The sequence below is a fragment of the Pimephales promelas genome, chromosome 24, assembly GCF_988280905.1.
Source record: "Pimephales promelas chromosome 24, fPimPro1.hap1.1, whole genome shotgun sequence".
Taxonomy (NCBI): Eukaryota; Metazoa; Chordata; class Actinopteri; order Cypriniformes; family Leuciscidae; genus Pimephales; species Pimephales promelas.
Window position 1 is genome coordinate 22,772,347 of NC_142792.1, and position 27,806 is coordinate 22,800,152.

Consider the following 27,806-nt stretch of genomic DNA (forward strand, 5'->3'; position numbering starts at 1 on the left):
ATGGTTAGCACTCTGGACTCTGAATACAGCGATCCGAGTTCAAATTTCGGTGGGACCTGCTTTTGACAGGAATGTGTGCAGTACCGCGTCCGAAAAAACTTTTCCACAGCGCTCATCCAGGGAGTGCCCCTTTGAAGTGAGCGTAAAAGGCGTTACACAAAGTGGAGAATGTGGGCATCGATCCCGCTATCTCTCGCATGCTAAGCGAGCGCTCTACCATTTGAACTAATTCCCCTCGACGATGTGGAGAGACGGTGTCCTTCGCTCTCAAAGACAACGGCCTGTACGATCCCTTTCATCTCTGCAAGTGCTGTAGCGTGGCCACAAAGCAAAGAGACCGTATTTTTTCTGTGCCGGCAACTTTGCACTGGCTACCGTTTAGTTGCACATTTAATGAAACTTTTGTGCTTTAAGCCTTGCAAACGGAAATGATTGCAGCCAGGCAGCAGCAGGAAGGGCGTGTGTGTTGGCTCGTTGGTCTAGGGGTATGATTCTCGCTTAGGGTGCGAGTGGTCCCGGGTTCAAATCATGGACGAGCCCGTTCTCAGGCTTTGCTTTTAATCACTTCAGCCTGACCAGGGCAACCAGGATATTTCTTGGAAATTGGGGACAAAAGCATTCAGAGTTGGGACGGTTAGCTCAGTTGGTTAGAGCGTGGTGCTAATAACGCCAAGGTCGCGGGTTCGATCCCCGTACGGGCCAAGCTTTTGGTCTCTGCTCATCTCGAAAATGACGGACGGTCTCCCAGAAATCCCTGCTGGACAAACCGCTTGAAGGTCAAGGTCAAGGTAAACTTTATTATCCCACAAGGGGAAATTCATGTAGTCATTACGCGCTGTTATCACAAACAAACATTCTAAAAACAAAACATTAAAAGAGAAACACAAAAGGTAATAACAATACTGTGGATTTGACAATCACAATCCAACATTTAAAGCTAAAACTATAACAACTTGCGATGTACTTGATCATTATACAATCTGATTGATGTAGGTACAAATGATTTATTGTACCTCTCTGTTCTAATTCTCTGTTGTATAATTCTACCAGTTGACCTATTACTTCTCATAAATTTATAATGAAGAGGGTGAGCAGGATCCTTGAGGATCTGATCAGTTTTTTTTAAGATAAGTTCATTATACAGTTGAGCTACCGACACCTGGTCAATTCCAATGATCCTGCTGGCCATCTTAATCATGCGCTGCAGTTTCCCTTGATCTTTAACATGCATGTTACCAAACACACAGATAAGGCCAAAGGACAGAACACTCTGGAGGAAACTTTTATAAAACATAACAAGAATGTGTCTTTCTAGTCTAAAATTATATAATTTTCTTAGGAAATACATCCTTTGGTGCATTTTCTTAGTTTTTTTCAGTGCACATTCGTTAAAAGTTAATTTCGAATCAATTTCAACTCCCAAGTATTTATATGTTGCGACCCTCTCCACCAATTCACCATTGATCTCAGAGGAGGGAACTGTTATTTTGTTTTTACTAAAATTTATGACCATCTCTTTTGTTTTCTTCACATTGATTTCGAGGAAGTTCTCAGAACACCAATGAGTGAAGCCCTGCAATTCCCTCTGAAATCCGCTCACAGAAGAATTGTCTGATTTTAAAAAGCCAACCAATGCTATGTCATCAGCATATTTAAAATAAGTGTAGGATGAAGAGATAGCTTGACAATCATTGGTGTATAGTGAGTATAAAATAGGCGACAGAACGCACCCTTGTGGTGCACCTGTGTTTGTCGTTTTTAAGGAAGATATACATGAATTGAATCTGACTTGCTGACTACGCTCAGTCAAGAAGTCATAGATCCATAAAATCAATTGTGGATTTACTCCTAGGTGCACTAATTTTCTCACCAACAGGTGGGGTTGGATCGTATTAAAAGCACTACTGAAGTCAATGAACACAATCTTGACCAGGCTCTGAGTATGCTCAAGATGCTCATGAGTGCTGTTAATCAAAGATAGCAGTGCATCCTCAACACCTCTCTCTGCACGATAGGCAAATTGATTCGGATCTAAAAGAGGTGAAACCTCATGAATAAGTTGTTTTAAAATTATTTTCTCAAAACATTTCATAACTGCAGAGGTAAGAGCAACAGGGCGCAAATCATTAAGTTCTTTAGGTCTATTGTTTTTGGGCACAGGCACTATTAGGGATTGTTTCCATAGGCTGGGAATGACACCTGTATCTATTGACAGCCGGAACAGCCTTTGGAAGGGCTGTGCCAACTGGTCAGCACACACCTTTAGTGTCCTGCAGCTGATACCATCAGGACCACAGGCTTTACGGGAGTTTATACGTCTAAAATGTGATTTAACCTCATTAATAGAGATGTGAATGCCCGTACCCTTCATCTCTTTCACTGCTGTGATGGCCTCACTCTGTTCAACTTTAAAATCATATTTATCAAATCTACAATAAAAATCATTCAATTGATTTGCCATATTAAAATTGTTCTCTACTACCATCGGGTGCTTCTTGGGCTTATATCCTGTGATAGATTGGACTCCCTGCCAAGCTCTCCTAGCATCATTTTTAAAAAAAGTTTCTAACTTGTGTTTATATGCTGCTTTACATTCATAAATCTTACTTTTAATCTTTTTCTGTACTATCTTTTTTTCTTCTCTACTTCCACCTAATTTAAACACACGCTTTTTCTCATTAAGGAGTTGCTTTAACTCTGGGGTAACCCAGGGCTTGTTGTTTGGGAAAATCTTAATAGTCTTTGTGGGGATAATTGTGTCCTCACAGAATTGTACATAACCAGAGATAGCAAACACTGCGTCATTGACGTTATCAGTCCCATCTGTCACTACATTCCAATCGGTGCACTCCAGGCAATCCTGAAGTGCCTCAGTCGCAGCAGCAGTCCAGCATTTAACCTCCACCTTTTTTGTTCTCTCACGCCGTAGTCGGGACACATATGTAGGCATCAGTTTAATCATGTTATGGTCCGAGTTCCCCAAACCGGGCAATGCCTTAGAATAAAACGCGTCCTGGATGTTTCCATAACAATGGTCGAGGCAAGCTTTATTTCGCGTAGGACAGGTGACATATTGTTGGTACGAGGGTAAATATTCCTTTAAACTGCATGAGTTGAAATCACCCAACACAAAATTAGCTGCGTCAGGGGTATCTTCCTCCGCTTTAGTTACAAGGTCATGAATCAGGGTGGCAGCGGCCAGTGTATCAGCGGAGGGTGCAATATACACAACAAACAGTCTAATTTGGTGTATCTCCCGAGGCAGGTGGTAAGGCCTTAGGGAAAGCGCTAACAGTTCAATATCCTTCGTACAAATATTATACTTCATTGTAATATGACCAGGGTTACAGTATGCATTGTTAATAAAAACGCACACACCTCCACCTTTCCTTTTCCCGGAGTTCTGGTTACGGTCCATCCTCACCAGCGTGAAGCCCTCTAAATCGACCGATGAGTCAGGGTCCGCCTCCGTGAGCCAGCTTTCAGTCAGACAGATGAGACAGGATTGCCGGTATTCGGTGAGGTACTGTGAACAGGCCCGCAACTCATCTGCTTTATTCCTTAGGCTTTGGACGTTGCCGAACATAACAGATGGAAGTGATTGTCTGTAGGGCTGTCTTTTCAACCGTTCCCTGATTGCTCCTTTCCTGCCACGTTTCCTTGCTTTGACATTGTTATTACCCCTGACACATTCCAGTGGTAACAGCGACGTGTCGTAGGGATAAAGTAGTATTGCAGGGGATTTAAAATTGATCAGAAAGTCTCGTGTGTAGGTGATTCGGGCTTCCTGGCCACTATGCCTGTAGTGATTGTAACCGGCGGCGTAAGTAATCAGAATCACCAACAAAATAACTAAATTCGGCTTCATTCTGAGCCCTTAACATTCATCTGTCTAAGGAAAATTTACTTTAATCGCCGATTTTGATGGATTGTGAAAAACAATTACTAAAAAAATAATAACAATGATAACAGACCTGGCCGAAATAGCTCAGTTGGGAGAGCGTTAGACTGAAGATCTAAAGGTCCCTGGTTCGATCCCGGGTTTCGGCAGAGCAGCCTGGTCACCGTGTTTTTGGTCGACGGACTCCACTGACCAAATGCCTGCTCCTGTCAACCTGATTCCGCCTATTCTCATCCCTATCTGCCTTTCAGACGGCCATGGACCAGAGCGTGTTGGTTCCATGGTGTAATGGTTAGCACTCTGGGCTTTGAATCCAGCGATCCGAGTTCAAATCTCGGTGGAACCTTTTCAGCTTGTTTTGCGGAAGGGCGGGAAAAAACTGAGCTGATGCGCAACCGCTGATGTGGTGGTGAAACTGGCACTCTAAAACCCAGGCGGTATCGGGGAAACGTGGGCTTAATAAGAAAAAGCTTCACTTGCTCTTTGCTGTCCACCTACTAGGCTGAATGACTAAACACCTCTGCTGCTCGGTGGTAAAAATCCACCCACGCCAAGGTTCCATGGTGCAATGGTTAGCACTCTGGACTCTGAATACAGCGATCCGAGTTCAAATTTCGGTGGGACCTGCTTTTGACAGGAATGTGTGCAGTACCGCGTCCGAAAAAACTTTTCCACAGCGCTCATCCAGGGAGTGCCCCTTTGAAGTGAGTGTAAAAGGCGTTACACAAAGTGGAGAATGCGGGCATCGATCCCGCTATCTCTCGCATGCTAAGCGAGCGCTCTACCATTTAAAGTAATTCCCCTCCACGATGTGGAGAGACGGTGTCCTTCGCTCTCAAAGACAACGGCCTGGACGATCCCTTTCATCTCTGCAAGTGCTGTAGCGTGGCCACAAAGCAAAGAGACCGTATTTTTTCTGTGCCGGCAATTTTGCACTGGCTACCGTTTAGTTGCACATTTAATGAAACTTTTGTGCTTTAAGCCTTGCAAACGGAAATGATTGCAGCCAGGCAGCAGCAGGAAGGGCGTGTGTGTTGGCTCGTTGGTCTAGGGGTATGATTCTCGCTTAGGGTGCGAGTGGTCCCGGGTTCAAATCATGGACGAGCCCGTTCTCAGGCTTTGCTTTTAATCACTTCAGTCTGACCAGGGCAACCAGGATATTTCTTGGAAATTGGGGACAAAAGCAATCAGTGTCGGGCCGGTTAGCTCAGTTGGTTAGAGCGTGGTGCTAATAACGCCAAGGTCGCGGGTTCGATCCCCGTACGGGCCAAGCTTTTGGTCTCTGCTCATCTCGAAAATGACGGGCGGTCTCCCAGAAATCCCTGCTGGACAAACCGCTTGATAACAGACCTGGCCGAAATAGCTCAGTTGGGAGAGCGTTAGACTGAAGATCTAAAGGTCCCTGGTTCGATGCCGGGTTTCGGCAGAGCAGCCTGGTCACCGTGTTTTTGGTCGACGGACTCCACTGACCAAATGCCAGCTTCTGTCAACCTGATTCCGCCTATTCTCATCGCTATCTGCCTTTCAGACGGCCATGGACCAGGGCGTGTTGGTTCCATGGTGTAATGGTTAGCACTCTGGGCTTTGAATCCAGCGATCCGAGTTCAAATCTCGGTGGAACCTTTTCAGCTTGTTTTCCGGAAGGGCGGGAAAAAACTGAGCTGATGCGCAACCGCTGATGTGGTGGTGAAACTGGCACTCTAAAACCAAGGCGGTATCGGGGAAACGTGGGCTTAATAAGAAAAAGCTTCACTTGCTCTTTGCTGTCCACCTACTAGGCTGAATGACTAAACACCTCTGCTGCTCGGTGGTAAAAATCCACCCACGCCAAGGTTCCATGTTTCAATGGTTAGCACTCTGGACTCTGAATACAGCGATCCGAGTTCAAATTTCGGTGGGACCTGCTTTTGACAGGAATGTGTGCAGTACCGCGTCCGAAAAAACTTTTCCACAGCGCTCATCCAGGGAGTGCCCCTTTGAAGTGAGCGTAAAAGGCGTTACACAAAGTGGAGAATGCGGGCATCGATCCCGCTATCTCTCGCATGCTAAGCGAGCGCTCTACCATTTGAACTAATTCCCCTCGACGATGTGGAGAGACGGTGTCCTCCGCTGTCAAAGACAACGGCCTGTACGATCCCTTTCATCTCTGCAAGTGCTGTAGCGTGGCCACAAAGCAAATAGACCGTATTTTTTCTGTGCCGGCAACTTTGCACTGGCTACCATTTAGTTGCACATTTAATGAAACTTTTGTGCTTTAAGCCTTGCAAACGGAAATGATTGCAGCCAGGCAGCAGCAGGAAGGGCGTGTGTGTTGGCTCGTTGGTCTAGGGGTATGATTCTCGCTTAGGGTGCGAGTGGTCCCGGGTTCAAATCATGGACGAGCCCGTTCTCAGGCTTTGCTTTTAATCACTTCAGCCTGACCAGGGCAACCAGGATATTTCTTGGAAATTGGGGACAAAAGCATTCAGAGTTGGGACGGTTAGCTCAGTTGGTTAGAGCGTGGTACTAATAACGCCAAGGTCGCGGGTTCGATCCCCGTACGTGCCAAGCTTTTGGTCTCTGCTCATCTCGAAAATGACGGGCGGTCTCCCAGAAATCCCTGCTGGACAAACCGCTTGATAACAGACCTGGCCGAAATAGCTCAGTTGGGAGAGCGTTAGACTGAAGATCTAAAGGTCCCTGGTTCGATCCCGGGTTTCGGCAGAGCAGCCTGGTCACCGTGATTTTGGTCGACGGACTCCACTGACCAAATGCCAGCTCCTGTCAACCTGATTCCGCCTATTCTCATCGCTATCTGCCTTTCAGACGGCCATGGACCAGGGCGTGTTGGTTCCATGGTGTAATGGTTAGCACTCTGGGCTTTGAATCCAGCGATCCGAGTTCAAATCTCGGTGGAACCTTTTCAGCTTGTTTTGCGGAAGGGCGGGAAAAAACTGAGCTGATGCGCAACCGCTGATGTGGTGGTGAAACTGGCACTCTAAAACCCAGGCGGTATCGGGGAAACGTGGGCTTAATAAGAAAAAGCTTCACTTGCTCTTTGCTGTCCACCTACTAGGCTGAATGACTAAACACCTCTGCTGCTCGGTGGTAAAAATCCACCCACGCCAAGGTTCCATGTTTCAATGGTTAGCACTCTGGACTCTGAATACAGCGATCCGAGTTCAAATTTCGGTGGGACCTGCTTTTGACAGGAATGTGTGCAGTACCGCGTCCAAAAAAACTTTTCCACAGCGCTCATCCAGGGAGTGCCCCTTTGAAGTGAGCGTAAAAGGCGTTACACAAAGTGGAGAATGCGGGCATCGATCCCGCTATCTCTCGCATGCTAAGCGAGCGCCCTACCATTTGAACTAATTCCCCTCGACGATGTGGAGAGACGGTGTCCTTCGCTCTCAAAGACAACGGCCTGGACGATCCCTTTCATCTCTGCAAGTGCTGTAGCGTGGCCACAAAGCAAAGAGACCGTATTTTTTCTGTGCCGGCAACTTTGCACTGGCTACCGTTTAGTTGCACATTTAATGAAACTTTTGTGCTTTAAGCCTTGCAAACGGAAATGATTGCAGCCAGGCAGCAGCAGGAAGGGCGTGTGTGTTGGCTCGTTTGTCTAGGGGTATGATTCTCACTTAGGGTGCGAGTGGTCCCGGGTTCAAATCATGGACGAGCCCGTTCTTAGGCTTTGCTTTTAATCACTTCAGCCTGACCAGGGCAACCAGGATATTTCTTGGAAATTGGGGACAAAAACATTCAGAGTTGGGACGGTTAGCTCAGTTGGTTAGAGCGTGGTGCTAATAACGCCAAGGTCGCGGGTTCGATCCCCGTACGGGCCAAGCTTTTGGTCTCTGCTCATCTCGAAAATGACGGGCGGTCTCCCAGAAATCCCTGCTGGACAAACCGCTTGATAACAGACCTGGCCGAAATAGCTCAGTTGGGAGAGCGTTAGACTGAAGATCTAAAGGTCCCTGGTTCGATCCCGGGTTTCGGCAGAGCAGCCTGGTCACCGTGTTTTTGGTCGACGAAATCCACTGACCAAATGCCAGCTCCTGTCAACCTGATTCCGCCTATTCTCATCGCTATCTGCCTTTCAGACGGCCAGGGACCAGGGCGTGTTGGTTCCATGGTGTAATGGTTAGCACTCTGGGCTTTGAATCCAGCGATCTGAGTTCAAATCTCGGTGGAACCTTTTCAGCTTGTTTAGCGGAAGGGCGGGAAAAAACAGAGCTGATGCGCAACCGCTGATGTGGTGGTGAAACTGGCACTCTAAAACCCAGGCGGTATCGGGGAAACGTGGGCTTAATAAGAAAAAGCTTCACTTGCTCTTTGCTGTCCACCTACTAGGCTGAATGACTAAACACCTCTGCTGCTCGGTGGTAAAAATCCACCCACGCCAAGGTTCCATGGTGCAATGGTTAGCACTCTGGACTCTGAATACAGCGATCCGAGTTCAAATTTCGGTGGGACCTGCTTTTGACAGGAATGTGTGCAGTACCGCGTCCGAAAAAACTTTTCCACAGCGCTCATCCAGGGAGTGCCCCTTTGAAGCGAGCGTAAAAGGCGTTACACAAAGTGGAGAATGCGGGCATCGATCCCGCTATCTCTCGCATGCTAAGCGAGCGCCCTACCATTTGAACTAATTCCCCTCGATGATGTGGAGAGACGGTGTCCTTCGCTCTCAAAGACAACGGCCTGGACGATCCCTTTCATCTCTGCAAGTGCTGTAGCGTGGCCACAAAGCAAAGAGACCGTATTTTTTCTGTGCCGGCAACTTTGCACTGGCTACCGTTTAGTTGCACATTTAATGAAACTTTTGTGCTTTAAGCCTTGCAAACGGAAATGATTGCAGCCAGGCAGCAGCAGGAAGGGCGTGTGTGTTGGCTCGTTGGTCTAGGGGTATGATTCTCGCTCAGGGTGCGAGTGGTCCCGGGTTCAAATCATGGACGAGCCCGTTCTCAGGCTTTGCTTTTAATCACTTCAGCCTGACCAGGGCAACCAGGATATTTCTTGGAAATTGGGGACAAAAGCAGTCAGAGTCGGGCCGGTTAGCTCAGTTGGTTAGAGCGTGGTGCTAATAACGCCAAGGTCGCGGGTTCGATCCCCGTACGGGCCAAGCTTTTGGTCTCTGCTCATCTCGAAAATGACGGGCGGTCTCCCAGAAATCTCTGCTGGACAAACCGCTTGATAACAGACCTGGCCGAAATAGCTCAGTTGGGAGAGCGTTAGACTGAAGATCTAAAGGTCCCTGGTTCGATCCTGGGTTTCGGCAGAGCAGCCTGGTCACCGTGTTTTTGGTCGACGGACTCCACTGACCAAATGCCAGCTCCTGTCAACCTGATTCCGCCTATTCTCATCGCTATCTGCCTTTCAGACGTCCATGGACCAGGGCGTGTTGGTTCCATGGTGTAATGGTTAGCACTCTGGGCTTTGAATCCAGCGATCCGAGTTCAAATCTTGGTGGAACCTTTTCAGCCTGTTTTGCGGAAGGGCGGGAAAAAACTGAGCTGATGCGCAACCGCTGATGTGGTGGTGAAACTGGCACTCTAAAACCCAGGCGGTATCGGGGAAACGTGGGCTTAATAAGAAAAAGCTTCACTTGCTCTTTGCTGTCCACCTACTAGGCTGAATGACTAAACACCTCTGCTGCTCGGTGGTAAAAATCCACCCACGCCAAGGTTCCATGGTGCAATGGTTAGCACTCTGGACTCTGAATACAGCGATCCGAGTTCAAATTTCGGTGGGACCTGCTTTTGACAGGAATGTGTGCAGTACCGCGTCCGAAAAAACTTTTACACAGCGCTCATCCAGGGAGTGCCCCTTTGAAGTGAGCGTAAAAGGCGTTACACAAAGTGGAGAATGCGGGCATCGATCCCGCTATCTCTCGCATGCTAAGCGAGCGCTCTACCATCTGAACTAATTCCCCTCCACGATGTGGAAAGACGGTGTCCTTCGCTCTCAAAGACAACGGCCTGGACGATCCCTTTCATCTCTGCAAGTGCTGTAGCGTAGCCACAAAGCAAAGAGACCGTATTTTTTCTGTGCCGGCAACTTTGCACTGGCTACCGTTTAGTTGCACATTTAATGAAACTTTTGTGCTTTAAGCCTTGCAAACGGAAATGATTGCAGCCAGGCAGCAGCAAGAAGGGCGTGTGTGTTGGCTCGTTGGTCTAGGGGTATGATTCTCGCTCAGGGTGCGAGTGGTCCCGGGTTCAAATCATGGACGAGCCCGTTCTCAGGCTTTGCTTTTAATCACTTCAGCCTGACCAGGGCAACCAGGATATTTCTTGGAAATTGGGGACAAAAGCAGTCAGAGTCGGGCCGGTTAGCTCAGTTGGTTAGAGCGTGGTGCTAATAACGCCAAGGTCGCGGGTTCGATCCCCGTACGGGCCAAGCTTTTGGTCTCTGCTCATCTCGAAAATGACGGGCGGTCTCCCAGAAATCTCTGCTGGACAAACCGCTTGATAGCAGACCTGGCCGAAATAGCTCAGTTGGGAGAGCGTTAGACTGAAGATCTAAAGGTCCCTGGTTCGATCCCGGGTTTCGGCAGAGCAGCCTGGTCACCGTGTTTTTGGTCGACGGACTCCACTGACCAAATGCCAGCTCCTGTCAACCTGATTCCGCCTATTCTCATCGCTATCTGCCTTTCAGACGTCCATGGACCAGGGCGTGTTGGTTCCATGGTGTAATGGTTAGCACTCTGGGCTTTGAATCCAGCGATCCGAGTTCAAATCTTGGTGGAACCTTTTCAGCCTGTTTTGCGGAAGGGCGGGAAAAAACTGAGCTGATGCGCAACCGCTGATGTGGTGGTGAAACTGGCACTCTAAAACCCAGGCGGTATCGGGGAAACGTGGGCTTAATAAGAAAAAGCTTCACTTGCTCTTTGCTGTCCACCTACTAGGCTGAATGACTAAACACCTCTGCTGCTCGGTGGTAAAAATCCACCCACGCCAAGGTTCCATGGTGCAATGGTTAGCACTCTGGACTCTGAATACAGCGATCCGAGTTCAAATTTCGGTGGGACCTGCTTTTGACAGGAATGTGTGCAGTACCGCGTCCGAAAAAACTTTTACACAGCGCTCATCCAGGGAGTGCCCCTTTGAAGTGAGCGTAAAAGGCGTTACACAAAGTGGAGAATGCGGGCATCGATCCCGCTATCTCTCGCATGCTAAGCGAGCGCTCTACCATCTGAACTAATTCCCCTCCACGATGTGGAAAGACGGTGTCCTTCGCTCTCAAAGACAACGGCCTGGACGATCCCTTTCATCTCTGCAAGTGCTGTAGCGTGGCCACAAAGCAAAGAGACCGTATTTTTTCTGTGCCGGCAACTTTGCACTGGCTACCGTTTAGTTGCACATTTAATGAAACTTTTGTGCTTTAAGCCTTGCAAACGGAAATGATTGCAGCCAGGCAGCAGCAGGAAGGGCGTGTGTGTTGGCTCGTTGGTCTAGGGGTATGATTCTCGCTCAGGGTGCGAGTGGTCCCGGGTTCAAATCATGGACGAGCCCGTTCTCAGGCTTTGCTTTTAATCACTTCAGCCTGACCAGGGCAACCAGGATATTTCTTGGAAATTGGGGACAAAAGCAGTCAGAGTCGGGCCGGTTAGCTCAGTTGGTTAGAGCGTGGTGCTAATAACGCCAAGGTCGCGGGTTCGATCCCCGTACGGGCCAAGCTTTTGGTCTCTGCTCATCTCGAAAATGACGGGCGGTCTCCCAGAAATCTCTGCTGGACAAACCGCTTGATAGCAGACCTGGCCGAAATAGCTCAGTTGGGAGAGCGTTAGACTGAAGATCTAAAGGTCCCTGGTTCGATCCCGGGTTTCGGCAGAGCAGCCTGGTCACCGTGTTTTTGGTCGACGGACTCCACTGACCAAATGCCAGCTCCTGTCAACCTGATTCCGCCTATTCTCATCGCTATCTGCCTTTCAGACGTCCATGGACCAGGGCGTGTTGGTTCCATGGTGTAATGGTTAGCACTCTGGGCTTTGAATCCAGCGATCCGAGTTCAAATCTTGGTGGAACCTTTTCAGCCTGTTTTGCGGAAGGGCGGGAAAAAACTGAGCTGATGCGCAACCGCTGATGTGGTGGTGAAACTGGCACTCTAAAACCCAGGCGGTATCGGGGAAACGTGGGCTTAATAAGAAAAAGCTTCACTTGCTCTTTGCTGTCCACCTACTAGGCTGAATGACTAAACACCTCTGCTGCTCGGTGGTAAAAATCCACCCACGCCAAGGTTCCATGGTGCAATGGTTAGCACTCTGGACTCTGAATACAGCGATCCGAGTTCAAATTTCGGTGGGACCTGCTTTTGACAGGAATGTGTGCAGTACCGCGTCCGAAAAAACTTTTACACAGCGCTCATCCAGGGAGTGCCCCTTTGAAGTGAGCGTAAAAGGCGTTACACAAAGTGGAGAATGCGGGCATCGATCCCGCTATCTCTCGCATGCTAAGCGAGCGCTCTACCATCTGAACTAATTCCCCTCCACGATGTGGAAAGACGGTGTCCTTCGCTCTCAAAGACAACGGCCTGGACGATCCCTTTCATCTCTGCAAGTGCTGTAGCGTGGCCACAAAGCAAAGAGACCGTATTTTTTCTGTGCCGGCAACTTTGCACTGGCTACCGTTTAGTTGCACATTTAATGAAACTTTTGTGCTTTAAGCCTTGCAAACGGAAATGATTGCAGCCAGGCAGCAGCAGGAAGGGCGTGTGTGTTGGCTCGTTGGTCTAGGGATATGATTCTCGCTCAGGGTGCGAGTGGTCCCGGGTTCAAATCATGGACGAGCCCGTTCTTAGGCTTTGCTTTTAATCACTTCAGCCTGACCAGGGCAACCAGGATATTTCTTGGAAATTGGGGACAAAAGCAGTCAGAGTCGGGCCGGTTAGCTCAGTAGGTTAGAGCGTGGTGCTAATAACGCCAAGGTCGCGGGTTCGATCCCCGTACGGGCCAAGCTTTTGGTCTCTGCTCATCTCGAAAATGACGGGCGGTCTCCCAGAAATCTCTGCTGGACAAACCGCTTGATAACAGACCTGGCCGAAATAGCTCAGTTGGGAGAGCGTTAGACTGAAGATCTAAAGGTCCCTGGTTCGATCCCGGGTTTCGGCAGAGCAGCCTGGTCACCATGTTTTTGGTCGACGGACTCCACTGACCAAATGCCAGCTCCTGTCAACCTGATTCCGCCTATTCTCATCGCTATCTGCCTTTCAGACGGCCAGGGACCAGGGTGTGTTGGTTCCATGGTGTAATGGTTAGCACTCTGGGCTTTGAATCCAGCGATCCGAGTTCAAATCTCGGTGGAACCTTTTCAGCTTGTTTTCCGGAAGGGCGGGAAAAAACTGAGCTGATGCGCAACCGCTGATGTGGTGGTGAAACTGGCACTCTAAAACCAAGGCGGTATCGGGGAAACGTGGGCTTAATAAGTAAAAGCTTCACTTGCTCTTTGCTGTCCACCTACTAGGCTGAATGACTAAACACCTCTGCTGCTCGGTAGTAAAAATCCACCCACGCCAAGGTTCCATGGTGCAATGGTTAGCACTCTGGACTCTGAATACAGCGATCCGAGTTCAAATTTCGGTGGGACCTGCTTTTGACAGGAATGTGTGCAGTACCGCGTCCGAAAAAACTTTTCCACAGCGCTCATCCAGGGAGTGCCCCTTTGAAGTGAGCGTAAAAGGCGTTACACAAAGTGGAGAATGCGGGCATCGATCCCGCTATCTCTCGCATGCTAAGCGAGCGCCCTACCATTTGAACTAATTCCACTCGACGATGTGGAGAGACGGTGTCCTTCGCTCTCAAAGACAACGGCCTGGACGATCCCTTTCATCTCTGCAAGTGCTGTAGCGTGGCCACAAAGCAAAGAGACCGTATTTTTTCTGTGCCGGCAACTTTGCACTGGCTACCGTTTAGTTGCACATTTAATGAAACTTTTGTGCTTTAAGCCTTGCAAACGGAAATGATTGCAGCCAGGCAGCAGCAGGAAGGGCGTGTGTGTTGGCTCGTTGGTCTAGGGGTATGATTCTCGCTCAGGGTGCGAGTGGTCCCGGGTTCAAATCACGGACGAGCCCGTTCTCAGGCTTTGCTTTTAATCACTTCAGCCTGACCAGGGCAACCAGGATATTTCTTGGAAATTGGGGACAAAAGCAGTCAGAGTCGGGCCGGTTAGCTCAGTTGGTTAGAGCGTGGTGCTAATAACGCCAAGGTCGCGGGTTCGATCCCCGTACGGGCCAAGCTTTTGGTCTCTGCTCATCTCGAAAATGACGGGCGGTCTCCCAGAAATCCCTGCTGGACAAACCGCTTGATATCAGACCTGGCCGAAATAGCTCAGTTGGGAGAGCGTTAGACTGAAGATCTAAAGGTCCCTGGTTCGATCCCGGGTTTCGGCAGAGCAGCCTGGTCACCGTGTTTTTGGTCGACGGACTCCACTGACCAAATGCCAGCTCCTGTCAACCTGATTCCGCCTATTCTCATCGCTATCTGCCTTTCAGACGGCCATGGACCAGGGCGTGTTGGTTCCATGGTGTAATGGTTAGCACTCTGGGCTTTGAATCCAGCGATCCGAGTTCAAATCTCGGTGGAACCTTTTCAGCTTGTTTTGCGGAAGGGCGGGAAAAAACTGAGCTGATGCGCAACCGCTGATGTGGTGGTGAAACTGGCACTCTAAAACCCAGGCGGTATCGGGGAAACGTGGGCTTAATAAGAAAAAGCTTCACTTGCTCTTTGCTGTCCACCTACTAGGCTGAATGACTAAACACCTCTGCTGCTCGGTGGTAAAAATCCACCCACGCCAAGGTTCCATGGTGCAATGGTTAGCACTCTGGACTCTGAATACAGCGATCCGAGTTCAAATTTCGGTGGGACCTGCTTTTGACAGGAATGTGTGCAGTACCGCGTCCGAAAAAACTTTTCCACAGCGCTCATCCAGGGAGTGCCCCTTTGAAGTGAGCGTAAAAGGCGTTACACAAAGTGGAGAATGCGGGCATCGATCCCGCTATCTCTCGCATGCTAAGCGAGCGCTCTACCATTTAAACTAATTCCCCTCGACGATGTGGAGAGACGGTGTCCTTCGCTCTCAAAGACAACGGCCTGTACGATCCCTTTCATCTCTGCAAGTGCTGTAGCGTGGCCACAAAGCAAAGAGACCGTATTTTTTCTGTGCCGGCAACTTTGCACTGGCTACCGTTTAGTTGCACATTTAATGAAACTTTTGTGCTTTAAGCCTTGCAAACGGAAATTATTGCAGCCAGGCAGCAGCAAGAAGGGCGTGTGTGTTGGCTCGTTGGTCTAGGGGTATGATTCTCGCTCAGGGTGTGAGTGGTCCCGGGTTCAAATCATGGACGAGCCCGTTCTCAGGCTTTGCTTTTAATCACTTCAGCCTGACCAGGGCAACCAGGATATTTCTTGGAAATTGGGGACAAAAGCAGTCAGAGTCGGGCCGGTTAGCTCAGTTGGTTAGAGCGTGGTGCTAATAACGCCAAGGTCGCGGGTTCGATCCCCGTACGGGCCAAGCTTTTGGTCTCTGCTCATCTCGAAAATGACGGGTGGTCTCCCAGAAATCTCTGCTGGACAAACCGCTTGATAGCAGACCTGGCCGAAATAGCTCAGTTGGGAGAGCGTTAGACTGAAGATCTAAAGGTCCCTGGTTCGATCCCGGGTTTCGGCAGAGCAGCCTGGTCACCGTGTTTTTGGTCGACGGACTCCACTGACCAAATGCCAGCTCCTGTCAACCTGATTCCGCCTATTCTCATCGCTATCTGCCTTTCAGACGTCCATGGACCAGGGCGTGTTGGTTCCATGGTGTAATGGTTAGCACTCTGGGCTTTGAATCCAGCGATCCGAGTTCAAATCTCGGTGGAACCTTTTCAGCCTGTTTTGCGGAAGGGCGGGAAAAAACTGAGCTGATGCGCAACCGCTGATGTGGTGGTGAAACTGGCACTCTAAAACCCAGGCGGTATCGGGGAAACGTGGGCTTAATAAGAAAAAGCTTCACTTGCTCTTTGCTGTCCACCTACTAGGCTGAATGACTAAACACCTCTGCTGCTCGGTGGTAAAAATCCACCCACGCCAAGGTTCCATGGTGCAATGGTTAGCACTCTGGACTCTGAATACAGCGATCCGAGTTCAAATTTCGGTGGGACCTGCTTTTGATAGGAATGTGTGCAGTACCGCTTCCGAAAAAACTTTTCCACAGCGCTCATCCAGGGAGTGCCCCTTTGAAGTGAGCGTAAAAGGCGTTACACAAAGTGGAGAATGCGGGCATCGATCCTGCTATCTCTCGCATGCTAAGCGAACGCTCTACCATTTAAACTAATTCCCCTCCACGATGTGGAGAGACGGTGTCCTTCGCTCTCAAAGACAACGGCCTGGACGATCCCTTTCATCTCTGCAAGTGCTGTAGCGTGGCCACAAAGCAAAGAGACCGTATTTTTTCTGTGCCGGCAACTTTGCACTGGCTACCGTTTAGTTGCACATTTAATGAAACTTTTGTGCTTTAAGCCTTGCAAACGGAACTGATTGCAGCCAGGCAGCAGCAAGAAGGGCGTGTGTGTTGGCTCGTTGGTCTAGGGGTATGATTCTCGCTCAGGGTGCGAGTGGTCCCGGGTTCAAATCACGGACGAGCCCGTTCTCAGGCTTTGCTTTTAATCACTTCAGCCTGACCAGGGCAACCAGGATATTTCTTGGAAATTGGGGACAAAAGCAGTCAGAGTCGGGTCGGTTAGCTCAGTTGGTTAGAGCGTGGTGCTAATAACGCCAAGGTCGCGGGTTCGATCCCCGTACGGGCCAAGCTTTTGGTCTCTGCTCATCTCGAAAATGACGGGCGGTCTCCCAGAAATCCCTGCTGGACAAACCGCTTGATAACAGACCTGGCCGAAATAGCTCAGTTGGGAGAGCGTTAGACTGAAGATCTAAAGGTCCCTGGTTCGATTCCGGGTTTCGGCAGAGCAGCCTGGTCACCGTGTTTTTGGTCGACTGACTCCAGTGACCAAATGCCAGCTCCTGTCAACCTGATTCCGCCTATTCTCATCGCTATCTGCCTTTCAGACGGCCATGGACCAGGGCGTGTTGGTTCCATGGTGTAATGGTTAGCACTCTGGGCTTTGAATCCAGCGATCCGAGTTCAAATCTCGGTGGAACCTTTTCAGCTTGTTTTGCGGAAGGGCGGGAAAAAACTGAGCTGATGCGCAACCGCTGATGTGGTGGTGAAACTGGCACTCTAAAACCCAGGCGGTATCGGGGAAACGTGGGCTTAATAAGAAAAAGCTTCACTTGCTCTTTGCTGTCCACCTACTAGGCTGAATGACTAAACACCTCTGCTGCTCGGTGGTAAAAATCCACCCACGCCAAGGTTCCATGGTGCAATGGTTAGCACTCTGGACTCTGAATACAGCGATCCGAGTTCAAATTTCGGTGGGACCTGCTTTTGACAGGAATGTGTGCAGTACCGTGTCCGAAAAAACTTTTCCACAGCGCTCATCCAGGGAGTGCCCCTTTGAAGTGAGCGTAAAAGGCATTACACAAAGTGGAGAATGCGGGCATCGATCCCGCTATCTCTCGCATGCTAAGCGAGCGCTCTACCATTTGAACTAATTCCCCTCCACGATGTGGAGAGACGGTGTCCTTCGCTCTCAAAGACAACGGCCTGGACGATCCCTTTCATCTCTGCAAGTGCTGTAGCGTGGCCACAAAGCAAAGAGACCGTATTTTTTCTGTGCCGGCAACTTTGCACTGGCTACCGTTTAGTTGCACATTTAATGAAACTTTTGTGCTTTAAGCCTTGCAAACGGAAATGATTGCAGCCAGGCAGCAGCAGGAAGGGCGTGTGTGTTGGCTCGTTGGTCTAGGGGTATGATTCTCGCTCAGGGTGCGAGTGGTCCCGGGTTCAAATCATGGACGAGCCCGTTCTCAGGCTTTGCTTTTAATCACTTCAGCCTGACCAGGGCAACCAGGATATTTCTTGGAAATTGGGGACAAAAGCAGTCAGAGTCGGGCCGGTTAGCTCAGTTGGTTAGAGCGTGGTGCTAATAACGCCAAGGTCGCGGGTTCGATCCCCGTACGGGCCAAGCTTTTGGTCTCTGCTCATCTCGAAAATGACGGGCGGTCTCCCAGAAATCTCTGCTGGACAAACCGCTTGATAACAGACCTGGCCGAAATAGCTCAGTTGGGAGAGCGTTAGACTGAAGATCTAAAGGTCCCTGGTTCGATCCCGGGTTTCGGCAGAGCAGCCTGGTCACCGTGTTTTTGGTCGACGGACTCCACTGACCAAATGCCAGCTCCTGTCAACCTGATTCCGCCTATTCTCATCGCTATCTGCCTTTCAGACGGCCAGGGACCAGGGCGTGTTGGTTCCATGGTGTAATGGTTAGCACTCTGGGCTTTGAATCCAGCGATCCGAGTTCAAATCTCTGTGGAACCTTTTCAGCTTGTTTTCCGGAAGGGCGGGAAAAAACTGAGCTGATGCGCAACCGCTGATGTGGTGGTGAAACTGGCACTCTAAAACCAAGGCGGTATCGGGGAAACGTGGGCTTAATAAGAAAAAGCTTCACTTGCTCTTTGCTGTCCACCTACTAGGCTGAATGACTAAACACCTCTGCTGCTCGGTAGTAAAAATCCACCCACGCCAAGGTTCCATGGTGCAAAGGTTAGCACTTTGGACTCTGAATACAACGATCCGAGTTCAAATTTCGGTGGGACCTGCTTTTGACAGGAATGTGTGCAGTACCGCGTCCGAAAAAACTTTTCCACAGCGCTCATCCAGGGAGTGCCCCTTTGAAGTGAGCGTAAAAGGCGTTACACAAAGTGGAGAATGCGGGCATCGATCCCGCTATCTCTCGCATGCTAAGCGAGCGCCCTACCATTTGAACTAATTCCCCTCGACGATGTGGAGAGACGGTGTCCTTCGCTCTCAAAGACAACGGCCTGGACGATCCCTTTCATCTCTGCAAGTGCTGTAGCGTGGCCACAAAGCAAAGAGACCGTATTTTTTCTGTGCCGGCAACTTTGCACTGGCTACCGTTTAGTTGCACATTTAATGAAACTTGTGTTCTTTAAGTCTTGCAAACGGAAATGATTGCAGCCAGGCAGCAGCAGGAAGGGCGTGTGTGTTGGCTCGTTGGTCTAGGGGTATGATTCTCGCTTAGGGTGCGAGTGGTCCCTGGTTCAAATCATGGACGAGCCCGTTCTTAGGCTTTGCTTTTAATCACTTCAGCCTGACCAGGGCAACCAGGATATTTCTTGGAAATTGGGGACAAAAGCATTCAGAGTTGGGACGGTTAGCTCAGTTGGTTAGAGCGTGGTGCTAATAACGCCAAGGTCGCGGGTTCGATCCCCGTACGGGCCAAGCTTTTGGTCTCTGCTCATCTCGAAAATGACGGGCGGTCTCCCAGAAATCCCTGCTGGACAAACCGCTTGATAACAGACCTGGCCGAAATAGCTCAGTTGGGAGAGCGTTAGACTGAAGATCTAAAGGTCCCTGGTTCGATCCCGGGTTTCGGCAGAGCAGCCTGGTCACCGTGTTTTTGGTCGACGGATTCCACTGACCAAATGCCAGCTCCTGTCAACCTGATTCCGCCTATTCTCATCGCTATCTGCCTTTCAGACGGCCAGGGACCAGGGCGTGTTGGTTCCATGGTGTAATGGTTAGCACTCTGGGCTTTGAATCCAGCGATCCGAGTTCAAATCTCGGTGGAACCTTTTCAGCTTGTTTAGCGGAAGGACGGGAAAAAACAGAGCTGATGCGCAACCGCTGATGTGGTGGTGAAACTGGCACTCTAAAACCCAGGCGGTATCGGGGAAACGTGGGCTTAATAAGAAAAAGCTTCACTTGCTCTTTGCTGTCCACCTACTAGGCTGAATGACTAAACACCTCTGCTGCTCGGTGGTAAAAATCCACCCACGCCAAGGTTCCATGGTGCAATGGTTAGCACTCTGGACTCTGAATACAGCGATCCGAGTTCAAATTTCGGTGGGACCTGCTTTTGACAGGAATGTGTGCAGTACCGCGTCCGAAAAAACTTTTCCACAGCGCTCATCCAGGGAGTGCCCCTTTGAAGTGAGCGTAAAAGGCGTTACACAAAGTGGAGAATGCGGGCATCGATCCCGCTATCTCTCGCATGCTAAGCGAGCGCTCTACCATTTAAACTAATTCCCCTCCACGATGTGGAGAGACGGTGTCCTTCGCTCTCAAAGACAACGGCCTGGACGATCCCTTTCATCTCTGCAAGTGCTGTAGCGTGGCCACAAAGCAAAGAGACCGTATTTTTTCTGTGCCGGCAACTTTGCACTGGCTACCGTTTAGTTGCACATTTAATGAAACTTTTGTGCTTTAAGCCTTGCAAACGGAAATTATTGCAGCCAGGCAGCAGCAGGAAGGGCGTGTGTGTTGGCTCGTTGGTCTAGGGGTATGATTCTCGCTCAGGGTGCGAGTGGTCCCGGGTTCAAATCATGGACGAGCCCGTTCTCAGGCTTTGCTTTTAATCACTTCAGCCTGACCAGGGCAACCAGGATATTTCTTGGAAATTGGGGACAAAAGCAGTCAGAGTCGGGCCGGTTAGCTCAGTTGGTTAGAGCGTGGTGCTAATAACGCCAAGGTCGCGGGTTCGATCCCCGTACGGGCCAAGCTTTTGGTCTCTGCTCATCTTGAAAATGACGGGCGGTCTCCCAGAAATCCCTGCTGGACAAACCGCTTGATAACAGACCTGGCCGAAATAGCTCAGTTGGGAGAGCGTTAGACTGAAGATCTAAAGGTCCCTGGTTCGATCCCGGGTTTCGGCAGAGCAGCCTGGTCACCGTGTTTTTGGTCGACGGACTCCACTGACCAAATGCCAGCTCCTGTCAACCTGATTCCGCCTATTCTCATCGCTATCTGCCTTTCAGACGGCCATGGAAAAGGGCGTGTTGGTTCCATGGTGTAATGGTTAGCACTCTGGGCTTTGAATCCAGCGATCCGAGTTCAAATCTCGGTGGAACCTTTTCAGCTTGTTTTGCGGAAGGGCGGGAAAAAACTGAGCTGATGCGCAACCGCTGATGTGGTGGTGAAACTGGCACTCTAAAACCCAGGCGGTATCGGGGAAACGTGGGCTTAATAAGAAAAAGCTTCACTTGCTCTTTGCTGTCCACCTACTAGGCTGAATGACTAAACACCTCTGCTGCTCGGTGGTAAAAATCCACCCACGCCAAGGTTCCATGGTGCAATGGTTAGCACTCTGGACTCTGAATACAGCGATCCGAGTTCAAATTTCGGTGGGACCTGCTTTTGATAGGAATGTGTGCAGTACCGCGTCCGAAAAAACTTTTCCACAGCGCTCATCCAGGGAGTGCCCCTTTGAAGTGAGCGTAAAAGGCGTTACACAAAGTGGAGAATGCGGGCATCGATCCTGCTATCTCTCGCATGCTAAGCGAGCGCTCTACCATTTAAACTAATTCCCCTCGACGATGTGGAGAGACGGTGTCCTTCGCTCTCAAAGACAACGGCCTGGACGATCCCTTTCATCTCTGCAAGTGCTGTAGCGTGGCCACAAAGCAAAGAGACCGTATTTTTTCTGTGCCGGCAACTTTGCACTGGCTACCGTTTAGTTGCACATTTAATGAAACTTTTGTGCTTTAAGCCTTGCAAACGGAACTGATTGCAGCCAGGCAGCAGCAAGAAGGGCGTGTGTGTTGGCACGTTGGTCTAGGGGTATGATTCTCGCTCAGGGTGCGAGTGGTCCCGGGTTCAAATCACGGACGAGCCCGTTCTCAGGCTTTGCTTTTAATCACTTCAGCCTGACCAGGGCAACCAGGATATTTCTTGGAAATTGGGGACAAAAGCAGTCAGAGTCGGGCCGGTTAGCTCAGTTGGTTAGAGCGTGGTGCTAATAACGCCAAGGTCGCGGGTTCGATCCCCGTACGGGCCAAGCTTTTGGTCTCTGCTCATCTCGAAAATGACGGGCGGTCTCCCAGAAATCCCTGCTGGACAAACCGCTTGATAACAGACCTGGCCGAAATAGCTCAGTTGGGAGAGCGTTAGACTGAAGATCTAAAGGTCCCTGGTTCGATCCCGGGTTTCGGCAGAGCAGCCTGGTCACCGTGTTTTTGGTCGACTGACTCCACTGACCAAATGCCAGCTCCTGTCAACCTGATTCCGCCTATTCTCATCGCTATCTGCCTTTCAGACGGCCATGGACCAGGGCGTGTTGGTTCCATGGTGTAATGGTTAGCACTCTGGGCGTTGAATCCAGCGATCCGAGTTCAAATCTCGGTGGAACCTGCTTTTGACAGGAATGTGTGCAGTACCGCGTCCGAAAAAACTTTTCCACAGCGCTCATCCAGGGAGTGCCCCTTTGAAGTGAGCGTAAAAGGCGTTACACAAAGTGGAGAATGCGGGCATCGATCCCGCTATCTCTCGCATGCTAAGCGAGCGCTCTACCATTTGAACTAATTCCCCTCCACGATGTGGAGAGACGGTGTCCTTCGCTCTCAAAGACAACGGCCTGGACGATCCCTTTTATCTCTGCAAGTGCTGTAGCGTGGCCACAAAGCAAAGAGACCGTATTTTTTCTGTGCCGGCAACTTTGCACTGGCTACCGTTTAGTTGCACATTTAATGAAACTTTTGTGCTTTAAGCCTTGCAAACGGAAATTATTGCAGCCAGGCAGCAGCAGGAAGGGCGTGTGTGTTGGCTCGTTGGTCTAGGGGTATGATTCTCGCTCAGGGTGCGAGTGGTCCCGGGTTCAAATCATGGACGAGCCCGTTCTCAGGCTTTGCTTTTAATCACTTCAGCCTGACCAGGGCAACCAGGATATTTCTTGGAAATTGGGGACAAAAGCAGTCAGAATCGGGCCGGTTAGCTCAGTTGGTTAGAGCGTGGTGCTAATAACGCCAAGGTCGCGGGTTCGATCCCCGTACGGGCCAAGCTTTTGGTCTCTGCTCATCTCGAAAATGACGGGCGGTCTCCCAGAAATCTCTGCTGGACAAACCGCTTGATAACAGACCTGGCCGAATTAGCTCAGTTGGGAGAGCGTTAGACTGAAGATCTAAAGGTCCCTGGTTCGATCCCGGGTTTCGGCAGAGCAGCCTGGTCACCGCGTTTTTGGTCGACGGACTCCACTGACCAAATGCCAGCTCCTGTCAACCTGATTCCGCCTATTCTCATCGCTATCTGCCTTTCAGACGTCCATGGACCAGGGCGTGTTGGTTCCATGGTGTAATGGTTAGCACTCTGGGCTTTGAATCCAGCGATCTGAGTTCAAATCTCGGTGGAACCTTTTCAGCTTGTTTTGCGGAAGGGCGGGAAAAAACTGAGCTGATGCGCAACCGCTGATGTGGTGGTGAAACTGGCACTCTAAAACCCAGGCGGTATCGGGGAAACGTGGGCTTAATAAGAAAAAGCTTCACTTGCTCTTTGCTGTCCACCTACTAGGCTGAATGACTAAACACCTCTGCTGCTCGGTGGTAAAAATCCACCCACGCCAAGGTTCCATGGTGCAATGGTTAGCACTCTGGACTCTGAATACAGCGATCCGAGTTCAAATTTCGGTGGGACCTGCTTTTGACAGGAATGTGTGCAGTACCGCGTCCGAAAAAACTTTTCCACAGCGCTCATCCAGGGAGTGCCCCTTTGAAGTGAGCGTAAAAGGCGTTACACAAAGTGGAGAATGCGGGCATCGATCCCGCTATCTCTCGCATGCTAAGCGAGCGCCCTACCATTTGAACTAATTCCCCTCGACGATGTGGAGAGACGGTGTCCTTCGCTCTCAAAGACAACGGCCTGGACGATCCCTTTCATCTCTGCAAGTGCTGTAGCGTGGCCACAAAGCAAAGAGACCGTATTTTTTCTGTGCCGGCAACTTTGCACTGGCTACCGTTTAGTTGCACATTTAATGAAACTTTTGTGCTTTAAGCCTTGCAAACGGAAATGATTGCAGCCAGGCAGCAGCAGGAAGGGCGTGTGTGTTGGCTCGTTGGTCTAGGGGTATGATTCTCGCTTAGGGTGCGAGTGGTCCCGGGTTCAAATCATGGACGAGCCCGTTCTTAGGCTTTGCTTTTAATCACTTCAGCCTGACCAGGGCAACCAGGATATTTCTTGGAAATTGGGGACAAGAGCATTCAGAGTTGGGACGGTTAGCTCAGTTGGTTAGAGCGTGGTGCTAATAACGCCAAGGTCGCGGGTTCGATCCCCGTACGGGCCAAGCTTTTGGTCTCTGCTCATCTCGAAAATGACGGGCGGTCTCCCAGAAATCTCTGCTGGACAAACCGCTTGATAACAGACCTGGCCGAAATAGCTCAGTTGGGAGAGCGTTAGACTGAAGATCTAAAGGTCCCTGGTTCGATCCCGGGTTTCGGCAGAGCAGCCTGGTCACCGTGTTTTTGGTCGACGGACTCCACTGACCAAATGCCAGCTCCTGTCAACCTGATTCCGCCTATTCTCATCGCTATCTGCCTTTCAGACGGCCAGGGACCAGGGCGTGTTGGTTCCATGGTGTAATGGTTAGCACTCTGGGCTTTGAATCCAGCGATCCGAGTTCAAATCTCGGTGGAACCTTTTCAGCTTGTTTTGCGGAAGGGCGGGAAAAAACTGAGCTGATGCGCAACCGCTGATGTGGTGGTGAAACTGGCACTCTAAAACCCAGGCGGTATCGGGGAAACGTGGGCTTAATAAGAAAAAGCTTCACTTGCAATCCAAGTTCAAATTTCGGTGGGACCTGCTTTTGACAGGAATGTGTGCAGTACCGCGTCCGAAAAAACTTTTCCACAGCGCTCATCCAGGGAGTGCCCCTTTGAAGTGAGCGTAAAAGGCGTTACACAAAGTGGAGAATGCGGGCATCGATCCCGCTATCTCTCGCATGCTAAGCGAGCGCTCTACCATTTGAACTAATTCCCCTCCACGATGTGGAGAGACGGTGTCCTTCGCTCTCAAAGACAACGGCCTGGACGATCCCTTTCATCTCTGCAAGTGCTGTAGCGTGGCCACAAAGCAAAGAGACCGTATTTTTTCTGTGCCGGCAACTTTGCACTGGCTACCGTTTAGTTGCACATTTAATGAAACTTTTGTGCTTTAAGCCTTGCAAACGGAAATGATTGCAGCCAGGCAGCAGCAGGAAGGGCGTGTGTGTTGGCTCGTTGGTGTAGGGGTATGATTCTCGCTCAGGGTGCGAGTGGTCCCGGGTTCAAATCATGGACGAGCCCGTTCTCAGGCTTTGCTTTTAATCACTTCAGCCTGACCAGGGCAACCAGGATATTTCTTGGAAATTGGGGACAAAAGCAGTCAGAGTGGGGCCGGTTAGCTCAGTTGGTTAGAGCGTGGTGCTAATAACGCCAAGGTCGCGGGTTCGATCCCCGTACGGGCCAAGCTTTTGGTCTCTGCTCATCTCGAAAATGACGGGCGGTCTCCCAGAAATCTCTGCTGGACAAACCGCTTGATAACAGACCTGGCCGAAATAGCTCAGTTGGGAGAGCGTTAGACTGAAGATCTAAAGGTCCCTGGTTCGATCCCGGGTTTCGGCAGAGCAGCCTGGTCACCGTGTTTTTGGTCGACGGACTCCACTGACCAAATGCCAGCTCCTGTCAACCTGATTCCGCCTATTCTCATCGCTATCTGCCTTTCAGACGGCCAGGGACCAGGGCGTGTTGGTTCCATGGTGTAATGGTTAGCACTCTGGGCTTTGAATCCAGCGATCCGAGTTCAAATCTCGGTGGAACCTTTTCAGCTTGTTTAGCGGAAGGACGGGAAAAAACAGAGCTGATGCGCAACCGCTGATGTGGTGGTGAAACTGGCACTCTAAAACCCAGGCGGTATCGGGGAAACGTGGGCTTAATAAGAAAAAGCTTCACTTGCTCTTTGCTGTCCACCTACTAGGCTGAATGACTAAACACCTCTGCTGCTCGGTGGTAAAAATCCACCCACGCCAAGGTTCCATGGTGCAATGGTTAGCACTCTGGACTCTGAATACAGCGATCCGAGTTCAAATTTCGGTGGGACCTGCTTTTGACAGGAATGTGTGCAGTACCGTGTCCGAAAAAACTTTTCCACAGCGCTCATCCAGGGAGTGCCCCTTTGAAGTGAGCGTAAAAGTCGTTACACAAAGTGGAGAATGCGGGCATCGATCCCGCTATCTCTCGCATGCTAAGCGAGCGCTCTACCATTTAAACTAATTCCCCTCCACGATGTGGAGAGACGGTGTCCTTCGCTCTCAAAGACAACGGCCTGGACGATCCCTTTCATCTCTGCAAGTGCTGTAGCGTGGCCACAAAGCAAAGAGACCGTATTTTTTCTGTGCCGGCAACTTTGCACTGGCTACCGTTTAGTTGCACATTTAATGAAACTTTTGTGCTTTAAGCCTTGCAAACGGAAATGATTGCAGCCAGGCAGCAGCAGGAAGGGCGTGTGTGTTGGCTCGTTGGTCTAGGGGTATGATTCTCGCTCAGGGTGCGAGTGGTCCCGGGTTCAAATCACGGACGAGCCCGTTCTCAGGCTTTGCTTTTAATCACTTCAGCCTGACCAGGGCAACCAGGATATTTCTTGGAAATTGGGGACAAAAGCAGTCAGAGTCGGGCCGGTTAGCTCAGTTGGTTAGAGCGTGGTGCTAATAACGCCAAGGTCGCGGGTTCGATCCCCGTACGGGCCAAGCTTTTGGTCTCTGCTCATCTCGAAAATGACGGGCGGTCTCCCAGAAATCCCTGCTGGACAAACCGCTTGATAACAGACCTGGCCGAAATAGCTCAGTTGGGAGAGCGTTAGACTGAAGATCTAAAGGTCCCTGGTTCGATCCCGGGTTTCGGCAGAGCAGCCTGGTCACCGTGTTTTTGGTCGACGGACTCCACTGACCAAATGCCAGCTCCTGTCAACCTGATTCTGCCTATTCTCATCGCTATCTGCCTTTCAGACGGCCATGGAAAAGGGCGTGTTGGTTCCATGGTGTAATGGTTAGCACTCTGGGCTTTGAATCCAGCGATCCGAGTTCAAATCTCGGTGGAACCTTTTCAGCTTGTTTTGCGGAAGGGCGGGAAAAAACTGAGCTGATGCGCAACCGCTGATGTGGTGGTGAAACTGGCACTCTAAAACCCAGGCGGTATCGGGGAAACGTGGGCTTAATAAGAAAAAGCTTCACTTGCTCTTTGCTGTCCACCTACTAGGCTGAATGACTAAACACCTCTGCTGCTCGGTGGTAAAAATCCACCCACGCCAAGGTTCCATGGTGCAATGGTTAGCACTCTGGACTCTGAATACAGCGATCCGAGTTCAAATTTCGGTGGGACCTGCTTTTGATAGGAATGTGTGCAGTACCGCGTCCGAAAAAACTTTTCCACAGCGCTCATCCAGGGAGTGCCCCTTTGAAGTGAGCGTAAAAGGCGTTACACAAAGTGGAGAATGCGGGCATCGATCCTGCTATCTCTCGCATGCTAAGCGAACGCTCTACCATTTAAACTAATTCCCCTCCACGATGTGGAGAGACGGTGTCCTTCGCTCTCAAAGACAACGGCCTGGACGATCCCTTTCATCTCTGCAAGTGCTGTAGCGTGGCCACAAAGCAAAGAGACCGTATTTTTTCTGTGCCGGCAACTTTGCACTGGCTACCGTTTAGTTGCACATTTAATGAAACTTTTGTGCTTTAAGCCTTGCAAACGGAACTGATTGCAGCCAGGCAGCAGCAAGAAGGGCGTGTGTGTTGGCTCGTTGGTCTAGGGGTATGATTCTCGCTCAGGGTGCGAGTGGTCCCGGGTTCAAATCACGGACGAGCCCGTTCTCAGGCTTTGCTTTTAATCACTTCAGCCTGACCAGGGCAACCAGGATATTTCTTGGAAATTGGGGACAAAAGCAGTCAGAGTCGGGTCGGTTAGCTCAGTTGGTTAGAGCGTGGTGCTAATAACGCCAAGGTCGCGGGTTCGATCCCCGTACGGGCCAAGCTTTTGGTCTCTGCTCATCTCGAAAATGACGGGCGGTCTCCCAGA

At 50.3% G+C, this 27,806-nt stretch overlaps 1 long non-coding RNA gene and 49 other non-coding genes across 50 annotated transcripts in view; 49 read left to right on the forward strand and 1 right to left on the reverse strand.

The window, feature by feature from the left end:
* LOC148966930 (uncharacterized) overlaps nt 1-27,806 on the reverse strand; it is a 461,761-nt gene that overhangs the window by 254,042 nt on the left and 179,913 nt on the right. The gene's annotated exons all lie outside the window — the stretch shown is intronic.
* On the forward strand, nt 629-702 carry trnai-aau (transfer RNA isoleucine (anticodon AAU)). Its single transcript has one exon. It is a non-coding gene; the product is annotated as a tRNA-Ile (tRNA).
* Nucleotides 3,978-4,050, forward strand: trnaf-gaa (transfer RNA phenylalanine (anticodon GAA)). The gene has a single exon. It is a non-coding gene; the product is annotated as a tRNA-Phe (tRNA).
* On the forward strand, nt 4,176-4,247 carry trnaq-uug (transfer RNA glutamine (anticodon UUG)). The gene has a single exon. It is a non-coding gene; the product is annotated as a tRNA-Gln (tRNA).
* trnai-aau (transfer RNA isoleucine (anticodon AAU)) lies at nt 5,098-5,171 on the forward strand. Its single transcript has one exon. It is a non-coding gene; the product is annotated as a tRNA-Ile (tRNA).
* trnaf-gaa (transfer RNA phenylalanine (anticodon GAA)) lies at nt 5,255-5,327 on the forward strand. The gene has a single exon. It is a non-coding gene; the product is annotated as a tRNA-Phe (tRNA).
* On the forward strand, nt 5,453-5,524 carry trnaq-uug (transfer RNA glutamine (anticodon UUG)). The gene has a single exon. It is a non-coding gene; the product is annotated as a tRNA-Gln (tRNA).
* On the forward strand, nt 6,532-6,604 carry trnaf-gaa (transfer RNA phenylalanine (anticodon GAA)). Its single transcript has one exon. It is a non-coding gene; the product is annotated as a tRNA-Phe (tRNA).
* On the forward strand, nt 6,730-6,801 carry trnaq-uug (transfer RNA glutamine (anticodon UUG)). Its single transcript has one exon. It is a non-coding gene; the product is annotated as a tRNA-Gln (tRNA).
* Nucleotides 7,652-7,725, forward strand: trnai-aau (transfer RNA isoleucine (anticodon AAU)). Its single transcript has one exon. It is a non-coding gene; the product is annotated as a tRNA-Ile (tRNA).
* On the forward strand, nt 7,809-7,881 carry trnaf-gaa (transfer RNA phenylalanine (anticodon GAA)). The gene has a single exon. It is a non-coding gene; the product is annotated as a tRNA-Phe (tRNA).
* trnai-aau (transfer RNA isoleucine (anticodon AAU)) lies at nt 8,929-9,002 on the forward strand. The gene has a single exon. It is a non-coding gene; the product is annotated as a tRNA-Ile (tRNA).
* Nucleotides 9,086-9,158, forward strand: trnaf-gaa (transfer RNA phenylalanine (anticodon GAA)). Its single transcript has one exon. It is a non-coding gene; the product is annotated as a tRNA-Phe (tRNA).
* On the forward strand, nt 10,206-10,279 carry trnai-aau (transfer RNA isoleucine (anticodon AAU)). Its single transcript has one exon. It is a non-coding gene; the product is annotated as a tRNA-Ile (tRNA).
* trnaf-gaa (transfer RNA phenylalanine (anticodon GAA)) lies at nt 10,363-10,435 on the forward strand. The gene has a single exon. It is a non-coding gene; the product is annotated as a tRNA-Phe (tRNA).
* Nucleotides 11,483-11,556, forward strand: trnai-aau (transfer RNA isoleucine (anticodon AAU)). Its single transcript has one exon. It is a non-coding gene; the product is annotated as a tRNA-Ile (tRNA).
* trnaf-gaa (transfer RNA phenylalanine (anticodon GAA)) lies at nt 11,640-11,712 on the forward strand. The gene has a single exon. It is a non-coding gene; the product is annotated as a tRNA-Phe (tRNA).
* On the forward strand, nt 12,760-12,833 carry trnai-aau (transfer RNA isoleucine (anticodon AAU)). Its single transcript has one exon. It is a non-coding gene; the product is annotated as a tRNA-Ile (tRNA).
* trnaf-gaa (transfer RNA phenylalanine (anticodon GAA)) lies at nt 12,917-12,989 on the forward strand. The gene has a single exon. It is a non-coding gene; the product is annotated as a tRNA-Phe (tRNA).
* On the forward strand, nt 13,115-13,186 carry trnaq-uug (transfer RNA glutamine (anticodon UUG)). The gene has a single exon. It is a non-coding gene; the product is annotated as a tRNA-Gln (tRNA).
* Nucleotides 14,037-14,110, forward strand: trnai-aau (transfer RNA isoleucine (anticodon AAU)). The gene has a single exon. It is a non-coding gene; the product is annotated as a tRNA-Ile (tRNA).
* Nucleotides 14,194-14,266, forward strand: trnaf-gaa (transfer RNA phenylalanine (anticodon GAA)). Its single transcript has one exon. It is a non-coding gene; the product is annotated as a tRNA-Phe (tRNA).
* Nucleotides 14,392-14,463, forward strand: trnaq-uug (transfer RNA glutamine (anticodon UUG)). Its single transcript has one exon. It is a non-coding gene; the product is annotated as a tRNA-Gln (tRNA).
* trnai-aau (transfer RNA isoleucine (anticodon AAU)) lies at nt 15,314-15,387 on the forward strand. The gene has a single exon. It is a non-coding gene; the product is annotated as a tRNA-Ile (tRNA).
* trnaf-gaa (transfer RNA phenylalanine (anticodon GAA)) lies at nt 15,471-15,543 on the forward strand. The gene has a single exon. It is a non-coding gene; the product is annotated as a tRNA-Phe (tRNA).
* On the forward strand, nt 15,669-15,740 carry trnaq-uug (transfer RNA glutamine (anticodon UUG)). Its single transcript has one exon. It is a non-coding gene; the product is annotated as a tRNA-Gln (tRNA).
* On the forward strand, nt 16,591-16,664 carry trnai-aau (transfer RNA isoleucine (anticodon AAU)). Its single transcript has one exon. It is a non-coding gene; the product is annotated as a tRNA-Ile (tRNA).
* trnaf-gaa (transfer RNA phenylalanine (anticodon GAA)) lies at nt 16,748-16,820 on the forward strand. The gene has a single exon. It is a non-coding gene; the product is annotated as a tRNA-Phe (tRNA).
* On the forward strand, nt 16,946-17,017 carry trnaq-uug (transfer RNA glutamine (anticodon UUG)). Its single transcript has one exon. It is a non-coding gene; the product is annotated as a tRNA-Gln (tRNA).
* trnai-aau (transfer RNA isoleucine (anticodon AAU)) lies at nt 17,868-17,941 on the forward strand. Its single transcript has one exon. It is a non-coding gene; the product is annotated as a tRNA-Ile (tRNA).
* Nucleotides 18,025-18,097, forward strand: trnaf-gaa (transfer RNA phenylalanine (anticodon GAA)). The gene has a single exon. It is a non-coding gene; the product is annotated as a tRNA-Phe (tRNA).
* Nucleotides 19,145-19,218, forward strand: trnai-aau (transfer RNA isoleucine (anticodon AAU)). The gene has a single exon. It is a non-coding gene; the product is annotated as a tRNA-Ile (tRNA).
* Nucleotides 19,302-19,374, forward strand: trnaf-gaa (transfer RNA phenylalanine (anticodon GAA)). Its single transcript has one exon. It is a non-coding gene; the product is annotated as a tRNA-Phe (tRNA).
* On the forward strand, nt 19,500-19,571 carry trnaq-uug (transfer RNA glutamine (anticodon UUG)). Its single transcript has one exon. It is a non-coding gene; the product is annotated as a tRNA-Gln (tRNA).
* Nucleotides 20,422-20,495, forward strand: trnai-aau (transfer RNA isoleucine (anticodon AAU)). The gene has a single exon. It is a non-coding gene; the product is annotated as a tRNA-Ile (tRNA).
* Nucleotides 20,579-20,651, forward strand: trnaf-gaa (transfer RNA phenylalanine (anticodon GAA)). The gene has a single exon. It is a non-coding gene; the product is annotated as a tRNA-Phe (tRNA).
* trnaq-uug (transfer RNA glutamine (anticodon UUG)) lies at nt 20,777-20,848 on the forward strand. The gene has a single exon. It is a non-coding gene; the product is annotated as a tRNA-Gln (tRNA).
* trnai-aau (transfer RNA isoleucine (anticodon AAU)) lies at nt 21,699-21,772 on the forward strand. The gene has a single exon. It is a non-coding gene; the product is annotated as a tRNA-Ile (tRNA).
* trnaf-gaa (transfer RNA phenylalanine (anticodon GAA)) lies at nt 21,856-21,928 on the forward strand. Its single transcript has one exon. It is a non-coding gene; the product is annotated as a tRNA-Phe (tRNA).
* trnai-aau (transfer RNA isoleucine (anticodon AAU)) lies at nt 22,696-22,769 on the forward strand. The gene has a single exon. It is a non-coding gene; the product is annotated as a tRNA-Ile (tRNA).
* trnai-aau (transfer RNA isoleucine (anticodon AAU)) lies at nt 23,973-24,046 on the forward strand. The gene has a single exon. It is a non-coding gene; the product is annotated as a tRNA-Ile (tRNA).
* Nucleotides 24,130-24,202, forward strand: trnaf-gaa (transfer RNA phenylalanine (anticodon GAA)). The gene has a single exon. It is a non-coding gene; the product is annotated as a tRNA-Phe (tRNA).
* trnaq-uug (transfer RNA glutamine (anticodon UUG)) lies at nt 24,328-24,399 on the forward strand. The gene has a single exon. It is a non-coding gene; the product is annotated as a tRNA-Gln (tRNA).
* trnai-aau (transfer RNA isoleucine (anticodon AAU)) lies at nt 25,132-25,205 on the forward strand. The gene has a single exon. It is a non-coding gene; the product is annotated as a tRNA-Ile (tRNA).
* Nucleotides 25,289-25,361, forward strand: trnaf-gaa (transfer RNA phenylalanine (anticodon GAA)). Its single transcript has one exon. It is a non-coding gene; the product is annotated as a tRNA-Phe (tRNA).
* Nucleotides 25,487-25,558, forward strand: trnaq-uug (transfer RNA glutamine (anticodon UUG)). The gene has a single exon. It is a non-coding gene; the product is annotated as a tRNA-Gln (tRNA).
* On the forward strand, nt 26,409-26,482 carry trnai-aau (transfer RNA isoleucine (anticodon AAU)). The gene has a single exon. It is a non-coding gene; the product is annotated as a tRNA-Ile (tRNA).
* On the forward strand, nt 26,566-26,638 carry trnaf-gaa (transfer RNA phenylalanine (anticodon GAA)). The gene has a single exon. It is a non-coding gene; the product is annotated as a tRNA-Phe (tRNA).
* Nucleotides 26,764-26,835, forward strand: trnaq-uug (transfer RNA glutamine (anticodon UUG)). Its single transcript has one exon. It is a non-coding gene; the product is annotated as a tRNA-Gln (tRNA).
* Nucleotides 27,686-27,759, forward strand: trnai-aau (transfer RNA isoleucine (anticodon AAU)). The gene has a single exon. It is a non-coding gene; the product is annotated as a tRNA-Ile (tRNA).